Source organism: Coffea eugenioides, chromosome 4 (assembly GCF_003713205.1).
Source record: "Coffea eugenioides isolate CCC68of chromosome 4, Ceug_1.0, whole genome shotgun sequence".
Classification (NCBI taxonomy): Eukaryota; Viridiplantae; Streptophyta; class Magnoliopsida; order Gentianales; family Rubiaceae; genus Coffea; species Coffea eugenioides.
The window spans coordinates 28,666,873-28,687,114 of NC_040038.1; positions in this window are offsets into that span (position 1 = coordinate 28,666,873).

Consider the following 20,242-nt stretch of genomic DNA (forward strand, 5'->3'; position numbering starts at 1 on the left):
CACATTTCGCACAATGGTGAATCTAAGAGGAGGAAAGGTTACTGCCGGACGCAAGCATCCACTCAGGGATGAGGAGGAGGATCTTCCTACGGTCAAACGTTCATCCAAACGCTTCAAGAGAGGAGCCGTAAAAGGTCAAATGTCACGGCCTACTCCACAACCCACCTCTCAGCCTAAATCTGGACAGGGAACCTCTTCTCAACCGCCTCCAAAATCAGCCACACTCCCTATATTCTTTGATGATGCTGCAAAAGACAAACACTCCTGGATATCCCAGAAAGGTGTCATCCCTCAACGAACTGTAAACTCTTCTGAATTTCGCCACATAGGTTTAGAATCCATTCTGAGTCTATTTGCTTTCCAGAAATGGTCACATCTCGTTTCTATGCCTAATGTTTATTACCCTGAAATGTTGTATCAATTCTTTGCTAATCTTAGGAAAGGCACTGATCAGACTGAGATTATGTCCAGGGTTAATGGGGTAGACTTAGTCTTTGATTCTGAAATTGTGAATGATATTTTAAAAACTACTATTGAACCTGGATGCAAGGATAAAATTGTAAATTTCTTTTCCTATGAAGAGCACCCTACTGCTGATAATCATTTTGATGGGGCTAAAATGTTAACTTATTTTAAAAGAAGTTTTTCCTCCCCTGCTGATGCTAAACTGAATGATCTTGCTCCTGTGAATCTAATTGCCTTTTCAATCATTTCAAACCTGCTTGTACCCACTGATGGCCATAGAACTGATGCAAACAAAATGGAGTTGTATCTCTTTTACTGTTTTCGAGAAAAAATTCGTATTGATTTTGGTTTTGTCATGTGCAAGTTTTTACTTCGCTATGCCACTGATTCTCGCAGAAAATTATCTTATGGAAAGTTTCTTCAAAAGATTTTTGAGTTTTACAAAGTTCCAATTCTAGGTGTTTGTCCCAAAGAAGAATCTTCTTATGCCTTTACCAAAGGATATTTTGAAAGGAAAAATCTTGTTTTTAAAGATAATCTGTGGGCTTATAAGGGGGCAGCATCTAGTGAACAGAGGTCTAAGACTGCACATGATCCTTCATCTGTTTCACTCACTCCCGTTCATCCTAGGAAGTCTGCCACTAAAGCAGCTTCCTCCTCCAATGATGAAGTAATTGAGCTCCTTTGTGAACTCAAACAGCATGTTCTTCTTCTAGAACATGGTCTAATGCTCACCATGTCCTCTGAGCAACAAACAGTCTTCCTAGACAAAAAGAACCTTCTTTTTCCCCCACCTGTGGTTGAGAAAGTTTCTCATGACAAAGAGCCACACCCCACTGATCCAAGCTCATCAATTCCAGACCCTGGTTCATCAACTCCTGTGACTCCTCATGGCCCTTCCACATCAGATAAAGGCAAGGCACCAGTTGAAGAGGCTGCTGAAGCTGATGAAGAAACTGAAGAGGAGGACCTCTCCCAATATCAACTCTCTCGAAGAACACCTGGATCCACATAGTTCACCATTTAGGACATTTGCATTTTGTTTGTCTATTTCATGTGTTTGTGGTGTTCAACAATGGATATGTAGATGAATTCAACATTTGGTTATGATTATGTTTATGTTTCTTTTGGTACTGTTTGATAGATGTTTAAGTATTTTGAATGATGATTGTATGGATGTAATGAATTTTTTTTTGGTTTGCATAGATGAATGTGTTTGTGGATGAGATGGATGTGATTGATTGCCCTTTTGTGATGACAAAAAGGGGGAGAGGACTGGATTGATTGATGATTGATGATGTTGGATTGATTGATTGATTGATGATTTGATTAAATTTGGATTGGCTGATGGATTGAATTGGTAAAATGTTGGATGTTGGCTGCTTAATTGTCATATTTTGGATAATTGTTTAATTTGGTTGGGCAGCCAAGTGAGGGGGAGTTTTTCAAAATTTTTTCACGAAGTAAGGGGGAGTTCTTGTCTATTGAGAAAGGGGGAGTTTTTTATTGCAATCATCAAATCTCATTTCAAACCTTTGTTTTGTCATCATCAAAAAGGGGGAGAATGTTATTCTTGGTTTTGATGATCACAAAGGACTTTGAAATGTTTATCTAACTCTCTTCAGATATAAGTGCTTTTTGCCTATCAAAGAATCAGGTACGAATATGTCAAGAAATGAAAATCAACCAAAAGAAGAAGCAAAAACAGGACACTCATGTCGGAAGTCCGAAGGAATTGGTCGGACGTCCGAAAGGATGAAGAACATCAAGAAGGAAATTCTATCGGACGCTCGTGAGGAAGCATCGGACGTCCGGATGGATCGGACGTACTCTTCGGACGCACATCGATCGGGTCGGACGTCCTAAAAATTCCACAAAGTGTTGATGACTCTCTGCCAAGACTCTGTCAGACGCTCGTAAGGAAGCATCGGACGTCCTGAAGGATCGGACGCATGCTTCGGACGCACATCAATCTCATCGGACGTCCTAAAAATTCCACGAAGATTTGATAACTCTCTGGACGACGTTCGGACACAGAAGCTCGGACGATAAAATCCCATCGGACGTCCGAACAACAACTTGACTGGTTTTCGGACGATGGGATCGGACGATGACTAAGCCGTCGGACGTCCGACAGCTCCAACGGCTAGCTGACTCTTCGTGTGCCTTCTATCCGTTGGAAGTATTAATGAAGCCCATTTTTGGTTCCCTTTAAATACAAACGATTCTGAATCAGATGTGACTTTTGTACACTTTGTTTACAAGATCTCAAGAGATATTTTAGCTAGAAAATAGTCTCCAAAGCTAGATTTGTTCTCCAAGTGGTGTGAATTCCTTGTGAACATTTCTCTTGTGGTTGAAAGTTTCATTAGTGTAGCTTTGTTGAGGGTTATCTGAGTGATTGTAAAACTTCTTAGCTTGACTAACTGTGGCTTAGGGCAAGGAGGAAGTGCTCCCTCCATTGTACATCTAGTTGATCATCTTTCATCAAAGAGAAGTTGCTCAACCTAGTGATTGGTCTTCAAGTTTGTGGAAAGCTTGGTAGACAATCGGTTTGATATTCTATCTTATTCTTTTTTGTTTAATAAAATTCTCATTGCTTATCTATACTTGTTTTTCGAATCAATATTGCTCTCTTCTTCTAATCTATTTGATTGATCATTACTAGAAAAGAAGGTAAATTTTTATTAAGCAAAAATTGCATAAATTTGATTAAGATTTTAATCAACCTAATTCACCCCCCCTCTTAGGTTGTCTTTGGGCCTTACAACCCCTATATGTTTGGTACCTCATTGAGCGTAAGCTCACCCCTTTCTGTTGCCTTTGTTTTCCTTACAGGGAACCATTTTTGGGGACTATGATGTTTTGAAGCATGAGTTGAGCTAGTTTTAATATATTTTGTAAAGCTCCTCGATAGTTGGAAAAACCCTAAATGTATTTTGATCCAATTATCTCCCTTTTGTTTTGTAAATTACAAACGTATGTGTATAACACTGTTTAACCCTGTTTATGTGTCCTATTTGGTTTGAAAATGTTTTCCGAGTTGTATGACATGGCACCCACTATTCATCGACGGTTTTGATTTTCGTTTGGCTATTTTGCGATTTTGACTTGTTTGAGCACGCTTTTATTCTCCCGGAACATTTTAGATCGTGTTTAACTGCACCGTTAGTCCTGGCGAGAGTTGGGCAGGCAGTCCGCTAACCTCTTTGGTTCGCCTTAGGGGAAGGTGGGGCTCTCACAATATCCTTGAATTGTTTCTGTTTACTTTCTCTACTTGAACTGTTAATGAATTGAATGTTACAGTTTTATCTACTATGTAAGTGATTGTTACTTGAACTATGTGTCTGCATGTGTGTTTCTTGGCCTCACTGAGTATTGGCTCATTCCATTAGTTTGTTTTCCTTAACAGGTTGGACTTGGGAGATTATGGAAAAAACTGACTAGGTTATACTCTTAATCGGAATCTTGGTTGTAAATGTTTAGTCGACTTTTAATGGTTTTATTTTGGGACTCGATGTATCTTTTGAGAACGTGATGTAAGATTTGGATATTTAGTTAACGAAACGACTTTTTTCATTTAGACTTGTATTATTTAGTATGTATCTTTAAATTTAAATTGAAACGTCTTGAGTCCTGGCGAGAGTTGGGCAGGCGTTCCGTAAATACCCTTGGGTTCGCCTTTGGGAGAAGTGGGGACGTCACAGTTGGTATCAGAGCGATAGGTTAGAGATCTATTTGGGAGATATATTAGAGACATTCCCCTTAAGATTTGAGATGAGATGACTTAGTCGTACCCTAAGTGATATTTGAGCAAGATAGTGATTTTAAGTTTCTAATTTGGAAAATTGTGGTTGTTTTGCAGGGATGGATAATGGGAACGGAGGACCTGTTGCTAATGGTAATGGCCATGTAGAGCCTCTTAGATCTATTTACTATAGCGCACGGGGCGGAGGAACTCGTGTACGCTACTCTTCTTCTACTTGGTTTCCCAGATGTGTCTGTAGGGCGACATACACTTACCCGAACTACCTTGTATTTGCTCTTGATGATGAGCGACGTCAGTTGGTGGATGACAACCGAGATCTGCTCCAAGAGGTAGAGGAGCTGAGCATTATGGTGAATGCTCAGAGTGCTAGGATTGCTGAGCTGGAAGGGACACTAGTGGACGAGGTGACTAAGGCTGAGACTGCCCGTGATGAGTTTCAGAGAGTTAGGGCTCGACTTACTAGGATAGGCGAGAAGGTCCGTGATCGAGCTTCCGGAATCATGGCCGATGCCACTATGCTGATAGATGAGGTGATGGAGGTCGTCCAGAGCTCGGTTCTGGAGGAGGATCTAGAGGAGGAGATTCCACCTGATAGCCCTACTGTGGACTAGATCTAGAGTGATAGACTTTTGACTGATGTAGTTAGAATTAGCTGGGGTGATGCTAGTGCCAAGGCTACTTTTGAGGCACTTGACTTTACTTTAGTCGTATGTGACTAAAAGTACTTTTGTGGCGCCTGTGTGCTATATTTTTGTACTACCCCATGACTTGCTAATTGTATGGATCTTAAAGTTTTAATGTATGTAAATTATTGTTATTTTCAATATTTTTGTGATTGGTTCTTGTTTTCAACATGTCCTCGCGTAATTATTTTATTTCTTGCACTAGGCACGACTAGGATTATGAAAGAACGAAGGAGTGGTCGAGGTTGTGGGCAAAGGACTAGACAGATCCAATCTCACGGGGATGACCAGGGATCAGTAACTGGACCGACCCAAGGACAAGAGAATGTAGAGGGTAACTAAGTGGCTACTGTCATTAATAGGATGACTGATATCCTTGAGCGGTTAGTTGAGAGACAAGATTCAGGACCACTTAACCAACTTGGGGGCCAGGATAGAGGGGAAGATAGGGCTTTGGAGAGGTTCCTGAAATTTAACCCGCCTAAATTCACTGGAGAGCACGACCCCAAGGCAGCGGAGAATTGGTTGGAGAGAATGGCCAACATATTCGCCGCCTTAGACTATACCGAATACAGGCGAGTGAACTTTGCTGCTTTCCAATTTGAGGGAGTAGCACGTCCCTGGTGGGACATGATAAAGGGAAAGTGGGAGAGAGCCCAAACCCTTGGACTTGGGAGAATTTCACGAGGGAGTTCAACGATAAGTTCCTTCCACCTCTGATCCAAGAGAAACAGGAGGATGAGTTTGTAAAGTTGAAATAAGGAACTCTTAGTGTAGTTGAGTATGAAGGGAAGTTTACTAAGCTTTCTAAGTACGCTCCCGAATTGGTGACCAACGAGCTGAAGAGGATAAGACGTTTTGTACAAGGGTTTAATGTAGAAATCCAGGAGGGTTTGGTTGTGGCCCAAATCTCAACGTTTACTGAGGCTTTAGAGAAAGCACAAAGAGTTGAGTGCGCAAGAATGTAAGTTAGGGATTTTCACAATAAGAAAATGAACTTTTCTAGTCATACTTCTGAACAGGCTAGTAAAAGTATCCCACCTTCCAAGATGGGAAGAGGAATAGGAGGAGTAAGGACTGCTGGAGGTTCAAGGGGAGCTTTATTTAGAGGAGGTCGTAGTGGGCCAGTTCAAGCGAGAGGAGTGCCTTCTAGTGGTTCGGCAGTGACACCTCAAGTTAACTGTGGTTACTGTGGCAAACCAAATCATTTGGAGAATGAGTGTTGGAAAAAATCGGGAAAGTGTTTGTTCTGTGGTAGTGTCGAGCACCAACTCGCGAATTGTCCGAGTAAGCTGAAGGTAGGAGGTAGCACTAAAGGCCAGAAAAGTCAACCTCTAAACAGACTAGTGCTGGAGGGAGTCGACCAAAGATACCTGCTAGGGTTTACGCATTGGACTATCAACAGATCCCCGATGCGACTGAGGTGGTTGAAGGTACGATCCCTATTTTTCACTGTTTAACCAAGGTTTTAATTGATCCAAGTGCAACACATTCTTTTGTAAACCCTAATTTCATGGGTGGAATAGACTTGAAGCCAATTAAATTACCTTATGATTTGAAGGTTATGACACCTACTGGGGATCAAAGTTTAATTGCTAATTTGATATATAAGGATTGTGAGATCTGGGTTGGGGAACGGAAATTACTGGCCGATATGATGGGTTTGGCGATTAAGGGGTATGATGTGATCCTAGGAATGGACTGGTTAGCCCGTTATAATGCTCAGTTGAACTGTAAGACGAAAACAGTAGAATTATGCATTCCGGGAGAGGCAACCCTGAAATTGGATGTAAGGGGTAGATTAGCCTCATCTGCACTTATCTCAGGGATCCGAGATAGGAAAATGTTAAGTAAGGGAGCTCAGGGATACCTGACTTTCCTTATCAATACCCCTAGTGATAAAGTGAAATTAGAGGACATGCCTGTAGTGAAAGAGTACCCAGATGTCTTTCCCGAAGAGTTGGAGTCTTTACCCCCGGAAAGAGATATAGCTTTTAAGATCGATGTGACTCCAGGGGTAGCATCTATCTTTAAGACGCCATATAGAATGGCTCCCGCTGAATTGAAAGAATTGAAATTGCAATTATAGGACCTACTAGAGCGGGGTTTTATAAAGGAGAGTGATTCACCGTGGGGAGCCCCGGTCTTATTTGTTAAGAAGAAATATGGGAGTTTAACACTGTGCATAGATTACCGAGGGTTAAATGATGTCACCTAGTACCATTGGAGTTCGAAATATAATACATCAACTTGATTAAGAATGACCATAGCAGTCTAGTCATCAAGAGAAACCAAAACAGTCCACTAGTGGTCCAACCAACCACTTTACTTGCTTAAATTTCATTCCAACTCACACATGAGTTAAACCAATGTCTATCCAAGTTTCTTAGGCATGATTAAGGTGCAAATAAGCACAAAATTCAAAGGGAAACCCCTCCTTCCAACACCGGTCAGCCAAGGAAAAGAAAACAATTCACAAGCTCACATATTTATCTAACCTTCATCATTTTCATGATTTTCACTTAAACAACATATCAAGTGTTAAATCTAACTCAAAAAGAGGTCTAAAACAGGTTAATACTTCATAAACAACCATGAACAAAGTTCAAACATTTCATCAAACACATGGTATGCATACTAACTAACCCTACCACCACTTGTTTAGTTCAAGAAGATTAACCACAAATCTCATCCAAACAACTTGTAGTTTGCCATTAAAACTTAAAGTACATGAATATAACCATAAAACCAAGATTTAAAGAATATATATCTCTCTTGTAAGAAGCTTGAGTCACCCAAACAACCACCAAACCAAGAGCTTCAAGCTTGGAAATCACACACTAGGGTTGGAAGTAGTTCACTCACCAACTCAAGTCCTTCACTTTTGATTTTTCTCTCAAGATCAAACTAGGTTTAAAAAGCATAAAATGGAGTTTCTCTTCTTCTTTTGGTAGCTATGAAAGTCGGCCAAGCTAAGAAAAAAAAAAGCTCCAGGATGGTTTAAATTCCTTCTAATCCTTTGGTCAAACAAGATCCATGGCTAGGGTTTTGCCACATGGTCCAATTCTTGTCCAATCTTCTTTTAATCTTTCACTAATGATGTTTCAACCCTTCCAAATGTACCAATACCTATTTAACACCTCTAAACTATTAAATAAAGTCCCAACCACAAATAAAAGCCACTTGGTAAAATGTAAGTGGTGAATTATTTTAAACCAACTCAAGAAAATGTTTTACTTCAAGTAAAAGGAAATGAAATGTAATGCATGAGAAATGTTGTAACACATACGGAATATAATGCAAGGGTGTGACGCCCCCACTTCTCCCAAGGGGAACCCAAGGGTATCCACGGAACGCCTGCCCAACTCTCGCCAGGACTCGAGACAATTCCATTTCAAACTTAAAGTCGAATACTAACAATGAAAATCAGAATAAAGGTACGAAGTCATTTTCATACATAAATATTCAGTCTTACATCATAATTTCAAATTTACAATCACTTTCCCCAAAATATACAACATCCAAAAGTGTCTAGTCGATTACAATCAAAACACTAATACAAAAGTGCCTCAAGATGGCATTTCCATAATTTCTTCCATTTCGATTCCTGTTAAGGAAAATAAACTAATGGGATGAACCAATACTCAGTGAGGTCAAAAAAGTCATGCAAGAACGTAGTTCAAGTATCAGTAACATTTATACCATAAATAAAGCGATAAAGTGAAGTAATACACGATTAACAATTAAACACACTTGAGTAGGACACAGGAGCTCTCAGGAGCTAATTTCCACTTGCTTTGCCAATGCTCGATCCACTACCTCCACGAGTTGATACTTCGTCAACTGGGTAGGTTTTGAAGTCCGTAGAAGCTCCACTTATTACTTCCTCCGGCCAACATTTCACCCTCTCGGATCCGTAACCAAACACGTACGAAAAAGGCGATACTCGACGAGTATGCTGAACAAGATCTCAAGAGATTAAGTTGTTTTTAAGAATACGCACGAAAAGGGCGATACTCCACGAGTATGCCGAACAAGATCTCAAAAGATCAAGTTGTTTTTTTTGTTATTCTCTTGGTTTATTAAGCTTCTCGACCAAACCCATGCCGGCTCGAGTTGCAAGGTTGGCTAAGAGAATTGTGCGTCCCCATAAGTCGAGGAGGTTCACTCCGCTCGACAACACGACACGCACGAAAACACAGCATGCACACGTAAACAAGTATATTTTGCCGATAAGATTCACTCCAATCGACTTAAAAATCAAGTTTTATGCAAGTAAGGTTTGAGTAGAGGAGAGCGAGTGCGATAAAGTACACACTCGTCTCGTCAAGTGATATTCATGTATATAAGCAGATAAATCAAGTAAACACAACAAGTCATGCACTTGACACTCACCGATACAAAATAAGTGAGCAAACAAAGCTTTAGGTGTCCGCACCGAGATTCCCTTCGAAATATCCTTGAGCGCCTGAACAATTAACAAGTATTTTTCACTCACAATCACGTATTAATCAAGAAAGGAGTTACACTTATTTAGACTAGTCAATACCTCAAACCGAGAACCTTAGCCACTCAAAATAAAGGTTCAAAAGTGAGGTCTTATTAACACAAGAAAAACTAATTTCCTTCATGAAATTGAGTTTAAAACGATCAATCATTATCAAAGGGTAGCGAAAAGTTTTCCAAAAACTCATTTCTCCTCAAGTTCGAAAATTTCATTTTCAAGGAGCAATTTTTGAAAAATCATATCTTGCACTCCTGAGGTCCGAAATTAGAAAACTTGGTACCTTTGGAAACAACTTCCAAAGTACTAAAAGTTCCTAGAAGGTACTTTTCCATAATTCAAAATGGAAGATACTTAAATTTTGGCTTAAAGTTGCTGACTTGGGCTATCAAGATAGTTTCGGGGTTGGTTTTTGGTCAATTTTGAAAATTCGGCAAAATTCACACAATCTGAACTAGCCTCTCAAATTTGAAACTCAATTAGAGTTACAATCAAAGTTTAAAACATAATAAGTGGAATAAGAATCGGAGTTTTGAGAACCAAGATATAGCGGCCCAAAATTACTGAAATTTCCTCATTAAACAAGGATTTTCCAGATTTGAAACACGAAATTTGAGGCTTTGGTTGGGCATCGAAATGGACTCGTAATGGCACCAAATTTGGCAGTATTACAAAACCATATAAGGGCTATTTCTCTGTCAAATTTCAGGCAAAAATTCATACGGGAAGTCAGTTAACAAAGTCACTAAAGTTTCAATAATTTTCAAGGCAAATCTGCCTTGTACTTTAATTTTCCTTTTCTCAAACATTTGGCCAACGACAACATCTCAAACATTATTCATTTGTGAAGACAATATCTAAGAAACATCCAAAATATGTTTGATAGGTGATTAACACCAAGAGTTTGAAAATAACAAGTCCCAATTCAAAATGAGCCATTGATCAGCCCAATTTGTAGGGTTTTCAACCACTGATGCAGTTCTGAAATTCGGCCACAACTCACTCAATTCAACTTGGAATTGGGTTTGGTTGATGGAGTTAGAAATTAAATTCATAAGGCTACAATTTCTCAGAAGGAATCATTTTAAAATTCTGTCCACAACTAGGTCATAATCGAACAACAAGTCACAGCATAGTACCCATTTTCTAACACAGTAGAGCAACAGGACAGGTGAATTTGAAAGGCTGGTATGGTTTATTCAAGTGGAATCAGGGGATACATTTTATATCGTTGGAAAACTGGAAGTGTCTAGTTTCTAATGCCATAAACGGCACTCGATTTTGACGTCGGAACAAAGAGTTATAGTCATTTGAAAATCACTGCCAGATGAACTCCGGACACACGTTCCAGCCATGAACTTATTTCGAAATCTAAACATTTACCCAACCAAATCAAGTGATTTTTTATGGAAACTTTCCACACAACCTATACAACATATCTAAATCAAAATCAAGTCAATTTAACCACAAAAATTCGCATCAAGAGGCACGGCAAAAACAGGGCAGATTCGGCCCTTCAACATGCAACACTTCCTTTGATTTTCTTTTCACTTTTACCACTTATCTCTACTAGATTAACACTTAATCAACACAATTAACATCTAATCTCATCAAATCAGATCATCAAGTCCATTGTGGGATTTCATGTAGCCCACTCACAAGATTTCTAGCAATCCAAAGCTACCCACATGAAGCTACAAGCTTCTAAGTGCAATATAACTTACATAAACTAAAATTCAAGGGTTTGATCGTTAATTACCTCCTTGGATGGCTAAACCAGAAATTTTCAGTCCTTTGAAGCTCAAGAAAACCGTGGAAGGGAAGCTCCTTTCATAGCTTAAGATGATCACCAAGTGATTTGCAAGTTGTGCTAAAATTTTGAGATGATTTGGTATAAGTTTGAGTGAGATAAGATGAAGAAATTTTTGGGCCTTCTTTCTCCTTGTTGTTCGGCTGCTTGAGGTTGTGAGAGGGAGTGAAATCTGATGTAGTTAGCTTCTAACGGAAGCTTAAGAATTTGTGGCCCAAAATTACTCAAAAGGTCAACTAAGACCAATGCGCGTGCACGCGCGTGTCGTGCTCGTTTTCTCTCGATTTTGTTTCACTTGTGCACTAAACCTTTAATGCACTTGCATTCATACTATTATTATTCACTCTTAATAGTCTAAAAATAAAGACCTAATGTCCCTCAAATAATCGCGTGCGCGGAAACGCGTACTTCCGATTTGTGCGCGATAGAGCAAAATTTCTAAGGAATTCTTATAACGATAGTATAACTAACTAATACTTGAGTACTTGAACATAAAAATAAGTATTTTAAGACTAATGTATAATTCTTCAATTTCCAAACTCATTGTACCCTCGAATCGATTATTACCTCCAAACGCATATTCACTATTCTCACTAAACGAGCTTTCAAAAATTAAATTTATTAACGTGACATTTTAAAAATATATGCAAGTCATAGTTCCATGTAAATGGTTCTAAAAGGGTTGAAATAAATAATTCGGAGAAAACAGATGAATAAATATTTAAATAAGCTAGTAATATACAATAAAATAAGAAAATTTTCGGGTCCTCACATCCTCCCCTCCTTAAAAAGAATTTCATCCTTGAAATTCACACTTAGGATAATAGTCATACCCCTTAATAGTCACGCTTATCAGATCAATCAATAACTTACACTCTCCAACCCATATTTCACAATTTCTATTCACCCAATTAGCTGTCAAACTTTGATTCTAACTCATGAATCTAGGGTTTTGTAAAAGTGTGTGTCGTACTATGGTCACTTAGAACCTTAACTAAACAATAGAAAGTAAGAATCATACCTTCAATGACCTTAGCGGGATCGAAAACCTATTGATAGCCTAATGTATAAATCCTAACCAGCGCTTTAGATCGACTTCCTCCACCACTAGGTTGTTTAGATACCGACTTGTCTGGCCGTTGAACGCTACCTCCTTCCTTTGGTATACTCGGACAGCTCGCGATCTGATGTTCAGTGCTACCACAATACCAACACTTTCCTGATTTCTTCCAGCACTCATTCTCTGTATGGTTAGGTTTACGACAATAACCACGAATAATTTGAGGAGCCACAGCCTGACCACTTGGAGGTGTCTCCCTCGATTGACCTCGTCCATTGTGGCCTCCTCTTGATTGAGCCCTTTTTGGCGTACTAGATGTCTCTACTCCTCCCGTTCCTTTTTCCTTTATAAAAGGTGGGGTACCCTTATCTGCTTGTCCAAGAGGATGACTAGGAGTGCCCCTTTTCTTAGCATGAAAATCCTTAACTTGTAGCCTTGCATTTTCAACTCTCAGCGCCTTCTCTAAGGCATCGGTGAAAGTAGAGATTTGGGCTGCTGCTAACCCCTCTTGAATCTCCACGTTAAATCCCTGTACAAATCGTCTTATCCTTCTCCTCTCAACGGCTACCAATTCTGGGGCGTACCTAGAAAGTTTAGTAAATTTTCCTTCATACTCGGCCACACTAGACGCCCCCTGCTTCACTTTTATAAATTCGTCCTTCCGTTTTTCTTCAATTAAGGGCGGGAGAAACTTCTCATTAAACTCTCTTAAAAGATTTTCCCAGGTCCAAGTGGTTTGTGCTCTTTCCCATTTTTTCCTTATCATATTCTACCAAGCACACGCTGCACCCTCAAATTGAAAGACAGCAAAAGTCACTCACCTCTCCTCCGCATAATCTAGGGCGGCGAAAATGTTAGTCATTCTTTCTAGCTAATTCTCCGCTAATTCGGGGTCAGGTCCTCCAATAAATTTAGGCGGATTAAATTTCAGAAACCTCTCCAAGGCTCTATCTTCCCCTCTATCCTGTCCCCCAAGTTGGTTAAGTGGCCCTGGACCCTGTCTTTCAGCTAACCGTTCAAGGATATCAGTCATCCTATTAATGGCAGTAGCCATTTGGTTAACCTCTATATTCTCTTGTCCTTGGGTCGGTCCAGTTGCCGATTCTTGTTCATCCCCTTGAGGTTAGGCTAGTCTAGTCCCTCGCCCACGACCTCGACCACTCCTTCATCCGTCCATATTTCTAGTTGTGCCTAGTGCAACGAATGAATCAATCACGCGGGGAATATACTTAAAACAAAGACGAATCACGAAAAACATTAAAAATAGCAATAATTTAAATTCATTATCATGTCAAGATCCATACAATTAGCAAGTCATGAGGGAATACAAAAATATATCACACAGGTGCCACAAAAGTACTTTTAGTCAAATACGACTAAAGAAAAATCAAGTGCCTCAAAAGTAGGCCACACAGTTATACAAAAATACAATGACCTTGGCACTAGCATCACCCTAACTAATTCTAACTATATCAGTCAAAAGGATCTATCACCCGGGACCTAGTCCACAGTAGGGCTACCAGGTGGAATCTCCTCCTCAGGGTCCTCCTCCGAATCCTTCTCCTGAACCGGGCTCTGGATAATGTCCATGACATCATCAATCAACATAGAAGCGTCTGCCAAAATCCCGGAAACCCGATCCCGGACCTCCTCGCCTATCCTAATAAGTCGAGCCCTAACTGTCTGAAGCTCATCACGAGCGACCTCAGCCTTAGTCATCTCGTTCGTTGCCATCCCCTCTAACTCTGAAATCCTATCATTCTGAGCATTCACCACAAAGCTCAGGTCCTCAACCTCCTGAAGTAACGCTCGATTGGTATTCACCAACTGACGATGCTCGTCGTCCAGTGATAGTACTAGGTCATTAGGGTACGCGTACGTCACCCTACAAGGGCATCGAGAAATCCCAGAAGGAGGCGAGTAGCGCACACGAGCTTCTCTGCCATGAGCTCGGTAGTAATTATGCCTAAGGGGCTCTATATGTCCATTAGTATGATCGTTACCATTAGCAGCAGGTCCATTTCCATTATCCATCCCTGTAAAACAACCATAATTTCCAGGTTAAAAACTTAAAGTTACTAATTCGCTTAAGCATGACTTAAGGTGAAACTAAATTATCAAATCTCGATTCTCAAGTGTAAAACCTCTAAGATATCTCCCTAAATAAATCTCTAAACCTAGGCTCTTTACTACCAAATGCCATTCAAGAAACTCTCAGGTACTAATTCTCTTTAACCACCAGAATACAATAGGTTAATAGTCAAGTGAATCCCACGGTCCGGTATCCTAAACTTTTAAGCCTAAGATACACTACAAAGATCTGAAACCTAGGCTCTGATACCAATTGTGACGCCCCCACTTCTCCCAAGAGGGAACCCAAGGGTATCCGCGAAACGTCTGTCCAACTCTCGCTAGGACTCGAGACAATTCCATTTCAAACTTAAAGTCTAATACTAACAATGAAAGTCGGAATAAAGGTATGAAATCATTTCTATACATAAATATTCAGTCTTATATCATAATTTCAAATTTACAATCACTTTTTCCAAAATATACAACATCCAAAAGTGTCTAGTCGATTACAATCAAAACACTAATACAAAAGTGCCTCAAGATGCATTTCCGTAATTTCTTCCATTCCGGTTCCTGTTAAGGAAAACAAACTAATGGGATGGGCCAATACTCAGTTAGGTAAAAAAAGTCATGCAAGTACGTAGTTCAAGTATCATTAACATTTATACCATAAATAAAGCGATAAAGTCAAGTAATACACGATTAACAATTAAACACACTTGAGTAGGATACAGGAGCTCTCAGGAGCTAATTTTCACTTGCTTTGCCAATGCTCGATCCACTACCTCCACGAGTTCACACTCTATCAACTGGGTAGGTTTTGAAATCCATAGAAGCTCCACTTATTACTTCCTCCGGCCAACATTTCACTCTCTCGGATCCGTAACCAAACATGCACGAAAAAGGCGATACTTGACGAGTATGCCGAACAAGATCTCAAGAGATCAAGTTGTTTTTAAGAACACGCACGAAAAGGGCGATACTCCATGAGTATGCTGAACAAGATCTCAAAAGATCAAGTTATTTTTTTTGTTATTCTCTTCGTTTATCAAACTTCTCGACCAAACCCATGCCGACTCGAGTTACAAGGTTGGCTAAGAGAATTGGGCGTCCCCATAAGTCAAGGAGGTTCACCCAGCTTGACAACACGACATGCACGAAAACACAACATGCACACGGAAACAAGTATATTTTGCCGATGAGATTCACGCCAATCGACTTTAAAAATCGAGATTTATGCAAGTAAGGTTTGAGTAGAGGAGAGCGAGTGTGATAAAGTACACACTCGTCTCGTCAAGTGATATTCACGTATATAAGCAGATTAATCAAGTAAACTCAACAAGTCATGCACTTGACACTCACCGATTAAAAATAAGTGAGCAAACAAAGCTTTAGGTGTCCGCACCGAGATTCCCTTCAAAATCTCCTTGAGCGCCTGAACAATTAACAAGTATTTTTCACTCACAATCACGTATTAATCAAGAAAGGAGTTACACTTCTTTAGACTAGTCAATACCTCAAACCGAGAACCTTAGCCACTCAAAATAAAGGTTCAAAAGTGAGGTTTTATTAACACAAGAAAAACTGATTTCCTTCATGAAATCGAGTTTAAAATGATCAATCATTATCAAAGGGTAGCGAAAAGTTTTCCAAAAACTCATTTCTCCTCAAGTTCGAAAATTTCAGTTTCAAGGAGCAATCTTTGAAAAATCATATCTTGCACTCCTTAGGTCCGAAATTGGAAAACTTGATACCGTTGGAAAATAATTCCAAAGTACTAAAAGTTCCTAGAAGGTACTTTTCCATGATTCAAAATGGAAGACACTCAAATTTCGGCTTAAAGTTGCTGACTTGGGCTATCAAGACAGTTTCAAGGTTGGTTTTTGGCCAATTTTGAAAATTCGGTAAAATTCTCAAAATCTGAACTAATCTCTCAAATTTGAAACTCAATTAGAGTTACAATAAAATTTTAAAACATAACAAGCAGAACAAGAATCGGAGTTTTGATCACCAAAATATAGCGGCCCAAAGTTACTGAAATTTCCTCATTGAACAAGGATTTTCCAGATTTGAAACACGAACTTTGAGGCTTTGGTTGGGCATCGAAATGGACTCAGAATGGCACCAAATTTGACAGTATTACACTATCATATAAGGGCTACTCTTCTGTCAAATTTCATAAAAAAATTCGTACGGAAAGTCAGTTAACAAAGTCACTAAAGTTTCAAGAATTTCCAAGGCAAATCTGCCTTGTACTTTAATTTTCCTTTTCTCAATAATTTGGCCAACGACAACATCTCAAACATGATTCATTTGTGAAGAAAATGTCTAAGAAACATCCAAAATGTGTTTGATAGGTGATTAATACCAAGAGTTTCAAAATAACAAGTCCCAATTCAAAATGAGCCATTGATCAGCCCAATTTTTAGGGTTTTCAATCACTGACGCAGTTCTGAAATTCGGCCACAACTCAATCAATTCAACTTGAAATTGGGTGTAGTTGGTGGCTTTGGAAATTACATTCATAAGGCTACAATTTCTCAGAAGGAATCATTTTAAAATTCTGTCCACAACTAGCTCATAATCAAGCAACAAGTCGCAGCATAGTACCAATTTTCTAACACAGTGGAGCAACAGGACAGGTGATTTTGAAAGGCTGGTACGGTTTATTCAAATGGAATCATGGGATGCATTTTATATCGTTGAAAACTGGGAGTGTCTAGTTTCTAATTCCACAAACGACACTCAATTTTGACGTCGGAGCAAAGAGTTATAGTCATTTGAAAATCACTGCCAGAGGAACTCCGGACACACGTTCCAGCCATGAACTTATTTCGAAATCTAAACATTTACCCAACCAAATCAAGTGATTTTTTATGGAAACTTTCCACACAACCTATACAACATATCTACATCAAAATCAAGTCAATTTAACCACAAAAATTCGCATCAAGAGGCACGGAAAAAACAGGGCAGATTCGGCCCTTCAAACTTGCAACACTTCCTTTGATTTTCTTTTCACTTTTACCACTTATCTCTACTAGATTAACACTTAATCAACACAATTAACACTAATATCATCAAATTAGATCATCAAGTCCATTGTGGGATTTCATAGAGTCCACTCACAAGATTTCCAACAATCCAAAGCTACCCACATGAAGCTACAAGCTTTTAAGTGCAATATAACTTACATAAACTAAGATTCAAGGGTTTGATCGTTAATTACCTCCTTAGATGCCTAAACCAGAAACTTTTGGTTCTTTGAAGCTCAAGAAAATCGTGGAAGGGAAGCTCCTTTCTTAGCTTAAGATGATCACCAAGTTGTGGTAAAATTTTGAGATGATTTGGTGTATGTTTGAGTGAGATAAGATGAAGAAATTTTTGGGTCTTCTTCCTCCTTGTTGTTCGGCTGCTTGAGGGTGTGAGAGGGAGTGAAATCTGATGTAGTTAGCTTCTAAAGGAAGTTTAAGAATTTGTGGCCCAAAATTACTCAAAAGGTCAACTAAGACCAATTCGCATGCGCGCGCGTTTCCTCTCGATTTTGTTTCACTTGTGCACTAAACCTTTAATGCACTTGCATTCATACTATTATTTTTCACTCTTAATAGTCTAAAAATAAATGTCTAATGTCCCTCAAATAATTGCGCGCGCGGAAACACGTACTTCCGATTTGTGCGCGATAGAGCGAAATTTCTAAAGAATTCTTAGAACGATAGTATAACTAACTAATACTTGAGTACTTGAACATAAAAGTAACTATTTTAAGACTAATGTATAAGTCTTCAATTTCCAAGGTGAAAAAAATTTTGATAGGATCAAGGTGAAAAAAATGCAGCCAGGATGAGGAAATGTCAAAACTGTCCACAAAACTATACCTATGCCAGCAAGTGTAATTTTATCATTTCACGTGTTACAGTGCTTGGATTGAGCTGAAATTTTATAAGGACCTACAAAACATCATTTTCTACAACTTTCATGTTTTAATCTAAGGCTGATTCGGCCTCCATCATAGCCGAATGAAACTGGTCAGAACAGGGTAATAAAAAAACGTAAAGCTGGAATTAATGCATTCAAGTGATAATCTTCTTATTCAGGTATAAAACCACTACTACCACTCCCCATCTAAGCTTATTAACATCATATTCTATCTAAACAATAAGAAATACAAATAAAAAATTCAAAACCCTAACTCACAAATCCACCATAATCATCAAAATGACTTAAATAGCTATCGTAAGCCAAGAATACAAGTTGCTACATAAACTTAAGCAAGATTAAGGGGAAGGACTAAGATGGACAGCCATGATACCTCACTAAGATGCTTGCAAAAGAAATCCACCACCTCTCCTTGTAAAACTTTTAGCACCCCAAGCTTTCCAAGTGCCGAAAGAAGAGATTAACCGGTTTAGTTTCTTGATTTTTCACTCAAATGAGCTAAACCCCAAAGATGGAATGAAGTTTTGTTCTCTTGTTTTTCTCCCTCAAGCTTCGGCCACCATGCAAGTAAAATGAAGAAAAATTGAAGTCCAAGAAAGATAAGAAGCTAAGACTTACATTTGATCAAAGATAGTTGGATGGTCTCCAAGTGTCCACACAAGATTTGATCTTGAAATTTTCTTCCTTTTCCTTTCTTTTAAAGTCAATAATTTCGGCTCTCCCTCAAGAATAATTAGGGCTGATATTTTGGCTCTAATAAAAATGAGATTAATTTAATGAAGTGGTGGTCAAGTTGTGTGTTCAATCGGTAGTGAACGACACCCGTCGGTTCAAGCCAATTTTCCTTCAATCACGTATACTAGGGTTTTAACTTATGATTCACTAACTTATTATTTTCACTTCTAATCACCCACTTAATATCATCTAATATCATCTAAAACTCACTCTTAATCACCAAATTTGATACACACTCCGTACCAAATAATCACACAACGAAAAGACGTAAAAACCCTAATTTACGATAACTTGAAAACGAAAGGAAAAACCCTTGATTCTATGTTTATTTGCACTTATTGTGGGGTAAATAAGTAGTAAGACTATTCTAAGATAATGGATTTCAAATAAAAGGGAATTTTAAGAAAAATATGATGGATTTTACAATTTCATAGATTAAAATTAGGATTTTGACTAAAATATGAGAGATTTAAGAAAACCTGTTAGTCACAAGTAAAACTAAGTTTCTAATCTTTAAAACAAAATAAAATATAGAAACCGTAATATCCTAAAAGTCGGGGTATCACAATCTCTCCTCTTTAAAAGAATTTCGTCCTCGAAATTCATACATTTATTCGTAAATTCATATATTGATTCGTAAATAAGTATAAACAAAATAAAATCGCTATAAGGTTCAATAAAAGTATTTTCAAATCATAAAACGAAAACTAATAAGACACATTGAAAATAACATACTTTCTTTATTTACATATCATAGCAATTCACACATCCTATGGGACATTAACCCTAGGTATTGTCAGGCACTATACTTAATCAAAACTTGACGAAGTACAACCAAGTACGTACGCGTGAATAATCAGGGTCCCCAATCTCACTAATATCTTCAATATATCCTAAATCTAGACCATTCGCATCCCCTGTGTCTTGGCTTTCGCCATCCAAACTTATCCTAATAGTACTCGAGATATCGATTTATCATAAAGGTATCACTCTTTGGTACTTGGGTACAAGAATCCAAAAATATGATCATTCCCCACTCCAGTTAGCTATGCTCAAGAGGAAATCAACCACTTTTGAGATTCCTACCCAACATACATATCTAAGGTCCCCAACAATAGACATTTGTTTCACACTTAACAAGCCAATCCCCACAGTCCGAGAAACCTCTCCCGGCATGAGCTCAATAGGAGCTCTGATACCACCC